Source organism: Marmota monax, unplaced genomic scaffold, assembly GCF_021218885.2.
Source record: "Marmota monax isolate L192 unplaced genomic scaffold, Marmota_monax_Labrador192_F-V1.1 WCK01_AAM20220418_F8-fsc00070, whole genome shotgun sequence".
NCBI classification, from domain to species: Eukaryota; Metazoa; Chordata; class Mammalia; order Rodentia; family Sciuridae; genus Marmota; species Marmota monax.
This window is the reverse complement of record NW_026692116.1, coordinates 734,672-752,397: the sequence shown is the minus strand read 5'-3', so window position 1 is coordinate 752,397 and position 17,726 is coordinate 734,672. Positions and strand designations below refer to the sequence as shown.

Below are 17,726 nucleotides of genomic sequence, written 5' to 3'. Positions count from 1 at the left end.
CTAATTTTTGAGAAACAGTCCAAAACATGATATGCAGAAATTTCTGTATGAATTTTCAGAGCAAAGTAATCTAAACTATATTCAAGTCAGGCACAGTGGTGCATGCCTATAATCCCTGGGACTTGGGGAGCCAAGGCAGGAGGATCACAAGTTCAAGGCCAGCCTCAGCAATTTAGCAAAGCTCTAAGGAACTTAGTGAGACCCTGTTTTCAAAATAAAAAGGACTTAGCATATGGAAATTGGTTTTTCAAACATGTAGAATATAGAAAGTTTATCCCAGATATTTTATAGGCCAAATGACAGGTGAAAACCTAAGACAAAGGACTCTTCCTTTATATGTACCGAAATAAACTTGAAGGGCACCATGACACTGTTTCACAAGTTCTTCCCCATTTTTACAACCAAATATTTAAGCTATTATTCCTTTATGAGTTATTAAAAAACATTCAAAATGAACTGCTTCCATGTAAAAATTCATACAACTAGCCAACTGCCTGCAGTTGAAAAAGGGAACTGTGTGTAGAATCATAATAGCAAGGGGACCTGACCAGCTTCCACAGTGACTTTAAGGTGTTACCATTTTAATTCACCCTCACAAATGCACAACGAGCCTATGAAAACTAGTGCTGTTATCAACCCCAAGTCAGGGGAGAAACTTGTGTTCAAGAAGTTCAACTCCTTGACCAAGATTATCAGCTGATTAACAATAATGGCATTGAGATAGAAACCCAGGTCTTCTAAAACTTGGTTGCTATCCGTTCCATTCAGTCATGATTCTGGAATAAGGATGCTAAGATGTTCACACTTTCCCCTGCAGCTTTACAGTCTCTGGTCCTGAGACCTGGACACTTAAGCAAGACCCGAATAAAATAAGCAGGAGCATACAGAAGTGCTAGTTAATTCACTGCCTTCAAATTCCTCCAACCTTTCTCTATTCCTGCAGGCTCCTTTTAAGGAAGAAAAGTGAATGAAGTCTTTCACTTTATTTCCTTCCTTCTTTGTCCCTGGTCTGACCTGAGAAGGTACAGCCCAAGAACCTGACCAGTAGAGAGCTGATAGGAAACAGTCTCCCATCTGCTAACTACAGGATGCCCCCTTAACTCCAAGAAGAACCTGATGGTTCAGCTTTCTTGAACTCACCAGTGTTCAGATGCTCACCTACAGCTGCCATGAAAGCAGCAGCTGGCACGGGGTTCTTGAAGGAGCCAAGCTACAGATGAAAGGCATTGGCTTTGATAGCACTATGGGAAACGAGGGAGGGAGAGCCTTGAGTGCTGGGAAAGCAGGTTTCTAGTAGTAGTTCTGCATCCTGCTCCGCCCTCTTGTATTCTTCAGGCCCACCTTCTCTGATTAATTTTCGAAGGCACAGCAAAAGGCTGAGTAATGAGCAGGGGGAGCTTGAGTGGTCTCAAGGCAAACTGGGAATCCAGTGACAATAACAATTATCAAGCACAAAAACAATGCGTAAAAGGAGCTTCCCAAACCACCAGAATCATTAAATAAAATGACATCTGGATATTGTATACCAGAGTTATTAAGTGAATTTTAAAAAATATTTATTTTTTAGTTATAGGTGGACATAATATATTTTATTTTATGTGGTACTGAGGATCGAACCCAGTACCTCATGCACGCTAGATGAGTGTTCTACCTCTGAGCCACAACCCCAACCCTATTAAGTGAATCTTCAAGGCATCCTTGTTTTGGAAATCAATTCAGTGAAACCTGACTGTCAAATTTCTGGGCTCAACTCAAGACACCTAATTAATCTTAAGAACTTCATTCAGGAGAAATAGCAGACTGAAATGTTCATAAGAGATTCCTTCTTATGAATCATGGTTATTGTACTTCAGTTAAGTGTGGTGAAGCAGCCACAGAAATAATGCTTAACTTTCCAAAGGAAAAATCCTCCTTAAGACCAACCAGCTGCACCCGAATCCTGAAAAGACACATCCTGTGTGTAACTATGCTTGCCTGAAGGTGACTGAGATAAAACACCTAACACCCCTCTTTCTGCTAATCCTGCCATTTCTCAGCTGTGAGAAAGTATCACCAGAGTGGAAATTACACGCAGCAATGTGATACTGGGAACCTCGTTGAAAAGGCATCCATGACAGACCACGAATACTGGGTAAGAAAAGTGAGGAAGAGAATTGAAAAGATGGCACTGTGGAGAAGATATTACCTAATATATTCAAGGGAAAGCATTTTCTGAAACTTCCTCTTGTTAACAATTAAAAAAAAAAAAAAAAACCAAACAAACAACAAAACACAACTTTAATTGTAATGGAAAGAAACCCAGAATTAATTAGCTCTTCATCTACTCAAGGTAAGTTACTACTTTCCCCACACTGTCTCCAGCCCACTACACCTCCCCTCCTCTTCCTCTTTGAACTCACAGCTCAATGTCATATTAAGAGGAAGGGCTCAGTACTTACATCAATCCAGAGTGACAATCCTGGATCTGCCATTTAGATTACTTATCTCTGTCCTCCTTGTTCCTTTCAATAAAAGAGAAATGACAGCACTCACCTGAGTAGTCCTGGGGAGGATTTAGTGAGTCCACATAAACACCCCTTTAGCTCAGTGTATAACACTGGTTCACTTCATGCTTTGGATATTTCTTGCTGCTCAGCCGATGCAATTTGTTTTTAAAATGGACAAGTTTCTTTCTCTTCCTCTCTCCTTGCTCCTCCCTAATCTGTCCCCCTCTCTAATCTCAGGGGAAATAGGATTACCTTTCTTCACAGTCTTAGATTTTTCTTTTCGGTCCTTAAGCACACACCCACCTATGAATGAAGTAATCCAGACTTTGGGGATGGTACTAGAAGATCTCAGAAACATTTATCTCCCAAATTAACGAGTAAATTACAACTTCAACAGAGAACAGGAGCAATGTAGCCTTTGTATCACCTCTTTAAAAGACCATCATTCCTGTTGATGGGCAGAATCACAGTGTTTGGGACAGAAGCCTCTTGGTTTCTCCTTTGCTAGCCAATCAATAAACCTTCTTTTTCTTTTTTCTCAAGACCTTGCCTTCGTTATTGGATTGGCATTGAGGATGAGGATGGAGCTTTCAGTTACAGAAGGACAACTGTGCCCCACTCTCTTGGCCTTCCTGTGCCCTTGGACCAATCCCCTGCATAGAGATTAACAGGGGTTCACTTGATGCTTTGACAATCTCTCTTGTGGCTTTGAAACTTACATATATTTTTTCTTTTTCCCAATCTTCTTTTCCCTAAACTTCTCCTCCCTGATTTTGTTTTCCTAATCTTCTCCTACCTGATCTCCTCACTGATCTCCTTTGATATTCTTTTCCCTAAACTTCTCCCTGATCTCTCCCTAATCTCATTTTCTTTGAATTACTTCTATAAAAGCCCCCTGCCCCTGTGGATGGGCAGAATCACAGCCTTTGCAAAAGGACTCCCCTGTGTTTCTCCTCTGCTAGCAAAGCAATAAACCTTTTTCCTTTTTCTCAAAACAGTGTCCTCGTGATTGGATTGGCATGGGGATAGGACAGAGCTTTCAGCAGAGATATTCACCTGGAAAGTACATAATGAAGTAGAGCCATGCCATATAGAAGGATGGGACTGGGCTGGCTTGTCCCTGCCTCTGAGAGGCTTTGGTGAAGGGGCTGAGTCCGAGAAGTTTACAGTGAGGAAGAAGATGAAGCCACCAAAGTTCCCAAGCACCAAAAACATCAAGGTGTTTCTCCAAATCGAAGTTGAAATTGAAATGATAAACCATAAAATAACTTTACGGAAGTCCGTGAAGGTCTGCTTTTACCCATGACAACCCATTTGGGGTGTTTTGGGTAAGTACTGAATATCAAATTCTTTTAAAAATATTTCCTACTGGGCACCAATCTCCAGGTGCCCTGAATACATGTCGAGTCTGGCTACCTGGTGATCTAGTCCTGCTTGCACCAAGGATCCCCTCCAGGTCCACTGAAGCAGGAAAGCTAGCATGGGCAGGTGAGGTAGAGGGGGAGCTGGATTTCAGTTCCTGCCCTGTCTCCAGCTGGCAGCTGGACCTTAGGCCAGTTCTCACCACAGGGCTCTAGTTTCTACCCTGTGAAAGGAGAAGACTGGGCTCAGACCATTTCTGAAGTTCTCTCTAGATTTAGGCTGGCAGGAATCAGTTTCTAAGCTTACTGTAATGCATCACTGCTGATCCCCAGCTGTTCTCGGTGCTGCCCCATCCTTTCATTCTTACTGTACCAGGCTGCTCAGTGCTGTGCTCAGTGCTGCAGGTCAGCAGAGCTAGGGAGAATGGACCCCTTCATATCACACTTTATGATGAAGCCATTCGGTTTTCTGACAGGATTCACTGGGCTAAAAATGTATGAGGCACAGTCTGTTCCCCACCCTGCAGGAAGTCTGGCTGTTATCAGAACACGTGAAAATTCATGGCACAAAAGCCCACAGCACAAGAATTAGGTACCCCTTATTCTTCCTGTCCCCTTTCTGCCTCCACTCACCAGAAGGACAGAAATCACCACTGGATATCTGGCTTTGTGATTCTTGATTGCTAAGATGGTGGGTGCAATTGCGAAGGAAACAGGGAGAAGACAAGACACCTACACCGACTAAGGCCTACACTGACAAGACACCTAAGCTGCTAAGGTTGGGTAGTCTCGAAGGGATGCTGTTGTAGCTTTGATGGTTGGAAAACTGGGACAGGCACAAAAAATGACTGTGGGGCTAAAAAGAAGCTCCAGTTTGGTGCTCCCTGCAGTTTGTAGATAAACTCTTTGATTTAAATTATAATTCTGACCTCCAGAGCTGTAAAGACTTTCTTAAGAACAGCCTTCCTCACTTTGCTTCGGAAATTCTGTGTCACTATATTTCAAGGTCAGCCTCAAATATTAAGCATACACTACACCTGACCTGAACAGAGGCCTATTTTTAACTGTGGATTTTTGATGATGTATAAAAATCACTCAACTTCATTCCTCTTCCATACCCCAAATATCTACACAAAATCAGGCAAAAAAGAATACACCTGATGATGGTTTTAATCTACATCTCTCACCTTCTTTACCCTCTGAATTCTCTCCAATAAAGCCTTTACCCAACAAACACTTATTTCTCCCAAGGGAAAGCAATAATTGAATAAAACAGGGTTAGCATCAGCATCACAATGTCCCCCTTCTGGGTTCTCTTTGCTTACTGCTTTCTCTGCCTGGAACATCCGGTTTTCCGGTTCTCCTTATTGGTTTTATCTCTGTCTGCATCAGTGCCTGTTGGAGGTATTCTTGAAATCTCCATGCCAGTAACCCTGCTAATCCTTCCTGATTCTCCCAGAGCATCCTCTGCATTTCTGCCCTTCCGAACTTTTCAACAATTGCCTGCTTTTGTGTATCTTTCACTGAACTGTAAATTTGTGCAGGACAGGGATTATAACCTACGTTTGCTTTTCCAGGGCCTAGTACAGCACCCAGCACAAGGAAGGAGTGCAATAAATACACAGTTGTAAGGCTTACCACAGTCTTCAGCTGGATTCTTAAGAGTGACACTGTAAGGCAGGAATCACTGGTCTCCTTTTACAAAGAAACTGTTGCTCAGAGGGTTTTTTTTATAGACTTTCTGAGCCTTCAGTTCTGACACCTATGGCTCCTAGGTTCGACTTTCACAGGACCACATTCTAATCAGCTGACTGTACAAATATAGAAGACAAAGGCGAAAGCACTGATCCTCTGATGTGGGCATATGCTAGAGACCCACACAAGTGAAGTACAAACATACAAAACATTCTAATATGGGCAGAATAACTGTTCTGAAAGCAGGAATGCTGATCAGATATGGAGATGGAGTTTACATCAATTCTTTTCTCAAGGACCTTTTGGTCCTAGAGCTCTGCAGAAATGTCTGGTACACATGAATTAGATACAAACAAAGTTTATCTGGTTATAAGGTCATGAAACAAACTGTCTCTGGTGAACTGCCAACACTGCCTCAGACATCTTGAAAGAGCTGCTTATGGGACAGCTGCAAGCTGCCAAAGTAGAAGTAACTTGGATGTGGCTGATTCCCCATTAGGCTCAGGAAGCAACAAGGGGCAGGAAATGCAGGCAGCTAACAGGCAGGCGGGGCGGGTGTGGGTCTTGACTCTTTGTGACCCTGTGGAGCACTTGAGTTTCTCCTGAGCTTAGAAAAGTGGTTTTTAGCACAGCTGTACCCCGTAATAGCATGGAGTAGCCTCTTAAAAGCACCCAAAACTAGCTGTTGCATTAGTTGGCCTAGGGTGGCCCTTGTGTGGGCATTTGAGTTGATTAAAAGCTCCTCTGCAATTCTCACATGCAGCCAGAACTAAAGGCCTGGGTGTTTTCAAAGTAGCTCACCTGGTTGATCCAAAATTAAAATGACAAGCACAACAGTAACACAATTTGAAACTTTCTTTATCCTATATCCATTAGTGTTTAAGACACTTAGGTAAACAGCCACTTAAGTTAGGTCATGGGGGGCATGTCCTTTAAGAACAGATTAGGAACCCAGCCCTTCTTCTTTCTCTCCGTTTTGCTTCCTGGCTGTCATGAGGTGAACAGGAATCTTCTGAGCACCCCAACTATGATGAACTCTGCCACCACAGGCTCAAAGTATCAGGGCCAAGTGACCATGAATTGAAATCTCTGAAACCCTGAATAAATAAACCCTGAATAAAATAAACCTTTGTTCCTTTAAGTTGAAAATCTCAGGTATTTTGTCACAGAGATAAAGAACTGACTTAGTGTACCTATAAATGACACTGAGATTATATAAGACCACAGTATCTAATAATGGTTAAAACACTTGCCTGTTAGAGCTTTACACTATGTAAAATGTTCAGTACATATCTGCTGTCATACCTTTCTTTTCCTATCCCAAAGAGCTGGGTATAATATTCTGGAGTTTGGGGCTCAGTCATTCTGTCCTGAGCCTTACAAATTATACACAGATGCACACTGCTTTAAGAAAAAATGATAAAGATATCACTAGAATCATAAAAGAATGAGATGTGATTATTCATTTTCTCAGAGCTCTTTTAAGACATCTAAAAATAATTTAGCTAACAAAAGTTCAAGGTCTTAGCAATTTTTCAGAAGCTCAAATGCTGTATAAAATATATGAACAGAAACATGTAGATATGAAGATATTTTAGTAATTTAAGGATTATATAAGTCAAATCTGTCACTGCTTTTTTTTTTTTTTTAGAGAGAGAGCGAGAGAATTTTCTAATATTTATTTTTTAGTATTCAGCGGACACAACATCTTTGTTTGTATGTGGTGCTGAGGATCGAACCCGGGCCGCACGCATGCCAGGCGAGCGCGCTACCGCTTGAGCCACATCTCCAGACCATAAGTCAAATCTGTTCACAGAGAAAATTGGAAACTAAAGATAAGCAAAAAGAGAAATGAATACATACATCTTTATGTAAAACTTTCAAATCAACATTATGCTACTTAGACGATACATGTACTACACAGAAAAAATTTTATTACACATACATCTATACACAGTTTTGGGAGCCTGGTTACAGCCAGCTTGAGTTGCCTCTGAAATTACGCAGATACACAGTTGAGAATTTTTCTAAGTTGTTTGTTTGTTTACAATAATGGTTTGAAAAAATATAGGAATTTAAAACTCATGTCAAATAAGAAAAACAAACTAAAATTCTATCTCAGACTTTAATTTCATTTCTCAAACATGCTCACTATAGTATTATCATTTACTCAGTTCCTATCTGTCCTCAGATGAGCAAGTACAGAGGTCAATTAACACAGGTCACTGCTGTCCCTGAAACCATATGCTCACTGCATGATACCTGGGTGGAATGGGAATGGAAGACCTTGGTAGGTAGGCAGATTTGGGTCTTAGGCTGACAATGAAAGAACATAAGCCTGTTGCAGAGAATACAGCTTTTTACCTTTTATAATATGGTTCTTTCTGAACTTGACAGAACTTCCCATACTGTGTAAGCCAATACCTTTCCTCAACTGTAAGATACAGAACACTTATATTCTTAGGAAAAGAGACAAATACTTGAGTGACTACTTATATTGCCTTTATGAATACACTCATGCTGCTCACATGCAAATAGTGGTAAATATATATTATTTTTCTATAATCCACTTTACCTAATATTGAACTCATAATGTACACTAAACTTATTGGTTTTACTCTGTTCTCAATTCACTGTTAGCCAATTCATGTCACCAGATCCTGTCTGATTTACTAAATGATTAAAGTTTACCTGTCTAAAGTGCTATCTAAAAGAATGTCTGAGATAAGGAACCATCAGAATTTCCTATGTTCTAAAATGTAACACACAGAGATAAACAAGAATCACACTTTTACTGTACATTCCAATCACCTGCCAAGCATTTCCTCTCAAACCCTCATGCTCTGATGCCAAGAAAGCTATGCACTTGGCCCACTCTGAGAAAGTACAAAGTGAGAGACACAAGGAGATATGAGCTGTTATAACAAATGACAAAGCCCAGGTGGCTTAAACAAGCATTCATTTCTCATGGTTCTGGAGGCGAGAAGTCTGAACTCAGGGTGGCAGCATGGTTGAGTTCTGGGCAGTGACCTTTCCCACGATGCAGAGAGCTGACTTCCCTCACATGGTGAACAAAGGGCAGAAGAGCTCCCTGGAGTCCCTTTTTTAAGGGCAATAAATCCCATTGTGAGGACAGATCCCTCATGACCTAATTATCAGCAAACAGCCCCAACTCCTAATACCATCATATCAGGTTTAGGATTTCAACATGTGCATTTTGTGGGGGACATAAACATTCATACCATAACAGGAGCCCTCTGCTTTCAGCATACATTGTTCCAATGAGAGTTATAAGGCAAGGATTTAGCACATTTAAATCTTAAATTGATTGGGGGAAAAAAGCAGTCAAAAACTCAAAACACCAATTATTTGCAAATACCAAAGCAGAACAAGCCAAACTAACGATTAAATTACTCCAGATATGCATGCAATGAAACACTCATTTTCTACTATGCTCTACTGAAAAAAAGATCAAGTCTGTAAAAGGTCTTTAAGTCTGAAGACCAAGGGCACATCTTGAGGCAGTGTTTTACACTAGACACTGAAGCACCCAAAATGATAACATAACCCAATACAGTACAGATAGATGGGTTTTCTACTAAGGAGTATTATTGTTAGGGAAGAATTTACAACCTGGGGACACAGGAATGTTCTTAGCAATCCTTGGGAAGCTGTAATTTACAGTACTTTGTTTTATTTTCAGATGATACTTTTGTTACCAGGGAAAGGTACTAATTCTCATCTTACAATTCTAGTCTACCTTTTCTTCTAGCTTTTTAGCAAACAAGGTGAAAATTTCATCATAAAACTACATGTTTTCTAGAACAAAAACATTAAGTATACTCATCAAGTATACTTGGAAGCTGCATCACGTTCTGGCCCACTGATTGCCCCTCTGTTATCTGGGTATGCCGAGCTCACATGTGCCTTGACAACTCTGCACCTGCTTATCCTTCTGCAGGACTGCTCTTCCTCAGAACTTCTCACTGCTCCTCTTCTCATCATGCATGCCACAGATCCCCTGTCACCTCTCCACTGAGGCTTTCCTGACAATCTCCACCCCGATTCACTGTCTCCATTGCATTTATAACTATTTGAAATTATCCTGTTTATGATTTGTTTGCTTGTATATCCATAAGCCAGGACCTGGTCTATCTTGCTCACACTATATTCTTAGCACCTAGAACAGTGCCTGTCATGTAGGTATTCAATAATTGTATGTTGAGTGAATGAACTAAATTAACTTAGAAGTCAATGAGAGGTCTTATGAACATGTAATTGCAAATGAATTTGTTTGATCAAACCTTTCCTCTGTACGCTGAGGCTGGCAGGAACACTAGAGACAATCTACATTGATTTCAGGAAAGTATTTAACAAAGTCTAGATAATAACCTTGTGAATTTGACAGAAATAGCAATCTAGTGACAGGTCTACAGATTCCTTACAGGCTGAACCACTGTATCAAGGGAGCTGAAAAATGGAGTAGGAGGGTGTCTCTGTGTACCTGGTCCTGCCTGACCCTACACTGTTATCAAAAGTCTGTGAGGTGAAAAATTTAAACTGCGCAAAGCCGAAAAGGATAGCAAATGGATGGCAGAACAGAATCAGATATTATCAAAAACATCTCTGCAGGTTGAAACAAACAAGGATATTTAATAGGAATCATCCTAAAGATTTGCATATCATTTAAAATTCTAAGATTAGAGAGATGGACTTTTGGACACCTGTCTGAACCAGCAGTAGCACCCATGAAAAGTCCTAGTGTTATTATTGTGAGCTTCCTGTGGGTCACCCACATGATGTGGCTACCAAAATCATTACAAGAATCTAAAAGTGCTTTAGGAGGATGAACCAGAGTTATAAAAATTCTAAATACAAATTTCATGTTTGATTTCATTCAGTAACAGTTTCTGAGCATTCCTGATGTGACAGGCATTACAGACAGGACAGGAGCTGAAGGCATAAGACACTGAAGGTCCAGTGTGGGGGACAGAATTTGGGTAGGGAGGACAATGGAATAGGGGCAAACTCTAAGTCATGGGAGCAGAGTTGTCCAATCCACATGGATGGGTTGGGGAAAGTTCTCCAGAATAAACGACTTTTGGAAACAGAAGATTTAACTCAGAGAGTGAGGAGAAAATAAGTGAAATCAAGAGCTCAGCACAGTGCCAGGCACACAGCAAATCACAAGAACAATGTTGGGTACAACTATCATTATCATCAATACTGTTGCTGTTGTTATAGTAATTATTAAGAATGAATTCTCCTTGACAGCTCTTAGAGTAGAATTCCAACTAATATATGTACAGGAAATGATGGAAACATAAAACTCAACCATTAGGCAAATATTTTAGTAATTAATAATCACTAGAGTCCAAGACTCATTGATGAATGCTAAAATTAATGGACAAAAGTATGAGAAACAAGACATTTGCAATGTCTCAAAATATCTTTCCACAAGAAACTTATTACAAAGGGGGAAAACACTGACACCACCCTGACCAAGAGCTCAGTTAATATCCCCAGGGATAAGACACAGCAACATCATGTTCATCTTGGTATGATTAACTGGGAAGAGCATGTCACTTCTGTGGTATTCTTGCTAAGAATGCATAATCCCAGTCTAACCATGAGAAAATACCAGAAAACCCAAAGTGATGGTGAACAAAATAACCAATCAGTGTGCTTCTACCAAAATGTTAATGTCATGCTTCCCTGAGGAGCTACCACAGACTGACATAGACTATAAGGGATCTTGAATTGGATCCTACAACAGAAAAAGGACATCGGTAGGAAAATTTGAGTAAGGCCTCTACATCAGGTAACAGTGTTGTATGAGAAGATTGATTGCCTATATTCTATCATCACCCTTCAACATGTACGACATTAACCTCAGGGAAGCCAGGTGAAAGGTAGTTAAAAAAAAAAATTCTGTATTATTTTTGTGACCTTTCCTTGAATCTAAAAAATATTTCAAGATAAAACATTAAAAAAACTGGATACACCTGAGCCAAGAAACCAGCGATTCTGACAGGAGATAAAGGGAAGGCGGAGAGGCTGACTCAGACCTAAATTTTAGTTACTGAGACTACCAGGCTAAACTATGTCAGGAAGAACACTGAGCCTATGATGGAGTGTACAGAGCCTGGGGCTATAAATACCAAAAAATTGGCTCTAACTAAAAGAATGTAGAGAGAACTGCTCTGAGTAGAAGAGAACTGGTTCTCAGGGTATAGCCAAATGTATTCTTGATGACTCAGCTCCAGTATCAAGAGCATTAATCAACACGGTTTTATAATGTAGAGGCCCCAGGGCTTCTGGGTGTGGTGTACAGCCCCTCTCCTGCAATGCTGCTAGAGTCTTGGTGCCTTTTCTTTAAAAAAAAAATAATAAAATAAAATAAACATCTTTAAAATATGGATTTAGATTTACAGAAAAGTGTGAGGCTACCATTAGGAGTTACAATTTACCTCACACTCAGTTTCCTGTTATTTTATGAGTACAGAACCAACCACTAGGGTCCATGTTTCTGGAAGATTTCCTAATGCTCTGTTTCTGTTCCAGGATCCCATCCAGGAGACCACACTACATTTATCAGTCATGTCTCCCTAGGCTCCTCTTGGTTTAGCAGTTTCTTACACCTTTCTTGTTTTTGATGACCTTGACAGTTTTGAGGGGTACTCGTCAGGTATTTTATAGCAGGGCCCTCAGTTGGGATTTGTCTCATGTTTTTCTCAGGATTAGCCTGGAATTATGGATTTTTGGGGAACACTATCTTAGAAGTAAAGTGCTATTCTTACCACATCAAGGGGAAATATTAACATGACTTTTTGCTGTTGATGTTGACCACCTGGCTGAGGTAGTACTTGTCAGGTTTCTTGTCCTTTCCATGCTCACCTGCTGGACGGAAGTCACCAGACACAGCTCACTCTTAAGGAGTGGCAAATTATGATTCATCTCCTTGAGGGTGAAACACCCACATAAATCAGTTGGACTTCTTTTCTGCACAGCCTATTCTTCCTCATTTATTTACCTTAGTATGAATTAATATTTATTCCATAATTTGGACTATAGATCATTGCTAGTTTATTTTGGGATCAAACTATAAGGTTCTGTGTCACTTTGACAAACCTCCCTCACTGCGTGTGGTATTTTTTTTTTTTTTTTGGGAGTACTTCCTGTTTCCAGCCCGGCAAGATATGCCAGTTTCATCTTATTCTTATTTTTACATTCTCTGCCCCAGCTCTAGAAACTAGAATCAGCCATTCTGCCAAGAATACTGGTTCCTTTATAGAAAAATGGTATTAGAAACCAAGATCTGGATACAAAAGGAGATTGTTACTACTGGGGCACTGTTGCTTCTAAGCCTTGTTAGCTGACAAAAGCAGAGAAATGTACATCTGGGTGCTAACTCGTGTACATCCACACATCTGTATTTCTATATGCATCCATCAGTACTAACCATCAAGCTAACCATGAACTCATACCAATAACTCAAAGTAATCCATCACATGGGTCATTTCTCCCCTTGCTTATCTATAACTTGCCATTTCAAAGAAACTGGGCTCCCACCACCCATCATCCATTTACTTAATTATTCACTTCCAGTATACACATGTAGTGATTTCAGAATTATTAACCTGCACCCCTGGGAAACACCTTTATCAAGTAGGGTACAGTGCTTATATATAGTTTCTTTGCATTTAGTTTTATAGTCTCCACCCTTGTCTAAGAAATCTCTTTCCCTGTTGTTCCCTAATCTGTCATTAGCCAAGAAACTAAATAAATGAGTTCTGTTAATATTACAAATATGCCAGCCTATGGGAACGCCTCAAATGCCAAGCCCGGGGCTCTCTGACCTGTCCTACATTCTAAATCCAGGATACTATTGCAGGAAGAGTTTTGATTACACAAAGTTTAAGAGGACAGCAAATGGAATAGAAAGAGAATTAGCAAGAAAAACACCTTAACAGATTGAAAAATAGGCCAAAATAAGAATGGTTAGATTAGCAGGGATCAAATTAAATAATTTGATTTTCAAAACTCAAGAGTTCAGATCAGGGTCAGAGGACTGGTTTAAAAGCTGCTGCTTTATCTGTGATAAAGATTTCGTGTTTTCACAGATTTTGAGTTTGATGAGGCAAAGAGAGATTAACTTGGTCACAAAAGACCATTACCAGGACAATGACCAGGATTGAACAAATGAGGGTCCCACAATTTTTGCATTTGTCAGATCATGCCTGACCCTGATGATTTATTCAGTTTTGGACATGGAAGTCCTAACTGACATAATGAGATGAGCCAGAGTTGTAAAGGGGCTAGAAAAATTAATTCAAAAGCAGTTAGTGAATACTACCATTGTATAAGGTATTATAAGATGTGCTAGTATCCAGGGATGATAATGATGAAAATAATAAACTAGCTTATCATATCCAACAACTGCTCAAAGCACTTCACATGTATGTATTAATTTAATCAGACAAATTACTTCTTGGTGATTCTCCCATATATTAAAGTTTCCAGATTTCTGCACATGAGAATGATGACTAGTTCAACATGTTGTATCTAACCACTTATTTTCCCATATCTTACATGCTTTTTTCCTAAGTTTTCTTCTTTTCAAAAGTAAAATTTAAATAATAAATTACCAAGCCAGGCATGGTGGGCCACACCTGTAATCCCAGTGTCTCAGGAGGCTGAGGCAGGAGAATTGAGTTCAAGACCAGTCTCAGCAACTTAGCCAGGCCCTAAGCAATTTATTGAGACCATCTCTCAAAAGGGCTGAGGACATAGCTCAGTGGTAAAGCACCTCTCGATTCAATCTCCAGTACCAAAAACAAAAACAAACAAAAAAAACAATAATAAAAATATAATAATTATAATAATAATAACCACCAAATCACTTGGTAGTCTATTATTATTAATTTTATTTATTATTATTAATGTTCATCACTTGGTATTGATATCTAAAAAGTACTTTTTAAAAAAGTTTTTTAATTATAAAGATAACATCCAACAAAAAAATTTGAAGAGACACTGAAGTAAACAAATCACATAAAACTTTATGATTATTGATAACATTTTTGCTATGAATAAATTTGTGATCTTCATCTTATAATGAAAGTTGTACTGCATATGCATATTTATATTTGACCTGGTGAACTTGATATTCCCTATTATTAAATAGGCTGTTTAAGCATTAATTCATGGGTTGTGAATATAACATAGTTTTCAGATTAAAACCAAGGAAGATGCTTCCTGCCACACTCACCCATTTTAATCACTTATTACTAGGTCTTCTAAGGTTTCTAAAAGATGTCCTTGTCCTCATAAATGAATGCTCACAGAAAAAGAAAGGTAGTCTCTTAATTGCTATTGTGACAATGAGCACTTACCTAAGGTAAGGAGACGTTTTTCTGAGTGAGTTAGATTACAAAAGCTACCCAATCTTTCCATGATTTAGACTTCTAAGACATTTCGAAGAAAGAGAAAATTCCAAGTGTGACTTCCATTTTTGAGGCAGTTACAAATTCTTGCCCCTGACAATGCCTTTGAAGAAGGGCTATGCCCCAGGTCTAAGGTATTCCCTCCCATCTCCAGAGGTCTAGAGAACTGGCATGAAGGGAAATCTATGAACTGCCATGGATGAGACACCGTACTCTGGAAAATGAAAGAGAATTTAAGAGATTAATGGAATTCACACGGATGACATGTGAGAGGGAACAAATTCTCTCATTACTACTCCTTCCCTTGCTCCATCTCTTTAACCTATCTTTAATGAGATGAAAGAATATAAGGAAAAATGTAGGTCAGTGAGGTAAGCACCTCAACGTTATGGTTGAGTTATTAGGTGTCCCAGAAAAGCTCATGTGTGAGACAATGAAAGAAGGATTTGAGGTGAAATGATTGGGTTATGAGAGGTTTAAACCTAATCAGTGTGTTAATCCCCTGATAGGGTAAACTTGTTGGTAACTGTAGGCAGGTAGGGTGTGGCTATCCTTGGGGGCTAGCCTTTGGGTTCATATCTTGTCCTCCTTCAGCAGAGCTCTTTGCTTCTTGGGTGTCATGTTTCCTGCAGCTTTCTTCAGCCACACTCCTCTGCCATGATATTCAGCCTCACCTCAAGCCCTGAGGAATGGAGCTGGCTGTCTATGGACTGAGACCCCTGAAACTGCGAACCCCCAAATAAACTTTTCCTACTCTAAAATTGTTCTTGTTAGGTCTTTCAGTCAGAGCAGTGAAATAGCTGACTACAACACTCAACAAACCAGAATAACTTTACGTTTTGAAGATCAAGCTAAATAGCATTTGTCTATATGACCAAGAAACATCTGGCTACACCTTCAGAAAACTGATGTAAAGGAAACCTAGGGAGCGAATTTAAAATGACTTTTTGCCTATTCTTCCTCCACAGCCAGTGGTCTGTGGAAGGAGATTCCTGGGAGAAAATAGGCAGTGGGTCACTTTCTGACACAGGGCTCTGCATGCCAGGTCCTCACTAGGGCCTCAGCACAAGGTGCTTATTTCATCTAAGTAAACAGAGTTGAGAGAAGACATTAAATACCAGCAATAACAAAATAAGGATTCTCTAATGGGTCTAGAAAAACATTTCTTAGTACACACAAATGGGAAACTTATTGCTTCTTGTTCTTCCCAAACATCCCAACACAATAACATCTTCCTCCCTGCACTAACTCCACTCTGGCACTAACCTTACTAGGATGTACTAAGTCATTATGAAATTAATATATCCCAACAGTGTCAGGAAATTAATCATCAAGGTAGAAATAAAATATAAAGCAGGGCTGGGGCGGCAGCTCAGTGGTAAAGCATTTGCCTAGAGTGCTTAAGATCCTAGGTTCCATCCCATCAGCACAACTACCAAAAAAAAAAAAAAAAAAAAAAAGAGGAAGTCAGAGGGGTGTCAAGATATGAGTTTCTCCACCATTACTTAAAAAGAAGATATGTTTTGGGGCCCTCATGCTTCTTTCGTGACTAAACACAGACATACACACATGTATATTTTTAATTGTAATCAATACTATGCACAGTATTTTACACAGGACTAATAGTACGAGCAGGCTGGGGATGTAACTCACTGGTAAACTGCTTGCCTAGCATGCATGAGGCCCTGGTTTCAATTCCTAGAATGGAAAGGAAGAAAGGAAGCAAGAAAGGAATGAATGAAAAAAATAAATTAAACTTACTTTAAGGGCTGGGGATATAGCTTAGTGGTAGAGTTCTTGCCGAGCATACATGAAGTGAGGGTTCAATTCCTATTACCACCAAAACCAAAATCAAACCACTGAGCTCATTCTATGTTTGAGGTTAAAATGCATGGTGTAGATGGACATCATTACCCTAGGTACATGTATGACTATACATATGGTGCAATACTACATCGTGTACAACCAGAGAAATGAAAAGTTGTGCTGCAGTTGTGTACAATGAATCAAAATGCATTCTACTGTCATATATACCTAATTAAAATAAATAAATTAATTTTAAAAATAAAACACACAAAAGATGCATGGTGTGACTGAAGAAAGAACTGGTGCTGATTAGTCCTAAGAAATAAAGTCAAAAGGAAAGTTTTAGCCAGATCTCAGAAGACACCAAATCCAAAAGGTGTAAGCAACAGAGACAGTGGCGACTCAAAATAGTATTGAAGAGCTTTAGAAAGCAAAGTCACACCATGCCATATGAAATGGGATGGGGGTGGGCAGAAATGGGAGAATGAGAGACACTAGGGATTGTCTGGGAGGTATTGCCATAATTAGCTAGAGAGGAGGTCCAGCTGGTATTGGTGGGACTGAGGCAGAGAAAATAAATGTAATGTTTTAAATGGAGCAATGTGGGTGGGAACTCTGATAGGCTGGGTGGAAACAGGCCATGGATGCCAAGATTTGACAGTAAGTAAGCCAGGATCCAAGTAAGTAAGTTCTTATCAGTTACTGAGCACTTCTGTGGGGTAGGCCCTGTTTGAGAAGTTTCATAAACCTAACTTCTTTTCATTGGCATGTCAATTCTGAGGGTACTTATCACTATAGTTTATAAGAAGGAACCTGGGACTCAGAGATATTAAGCAGAAGGTCACCCTGCTGAAAACGGTGGGCTGTGAGCTCATTTTGTAGACCCCTCTGTGACTCTTGCTCTCCCCTTGCTTCCCCAGCATCAAGGCCTG

The 17,726-nt window shown here is 39.8% G+C and overlaps 1 protein-coding gene across 8 annotated transcripts in view; it reads right to left on the bottom strand.

The window, feature by feature from the left end:
* The window catches only part of Lrrc8d (leucine rich repeat containing 8 VRAC subunit D), a 111,267-nt gene that overhangs the window by 28,939 nt on the left and 64,602 nt on the right, over positions 1-17,726 (bottom strand). The window contains exon 3 of one of the 8 annotated variants that reach the window (XM_046461478.2): positions 2,439-2,501. The exons of the other annotated variants lie outside the window; for them this stretch is intronic. The gene's annotated coding sequence lies outside the window, so the exon portion shown is untranslated. The remainder of the gene's footprint in view (positions 1-2,438; positions 2,502-17,726) is intronic. 8 annotated transcript variants of the gene reach the window in all.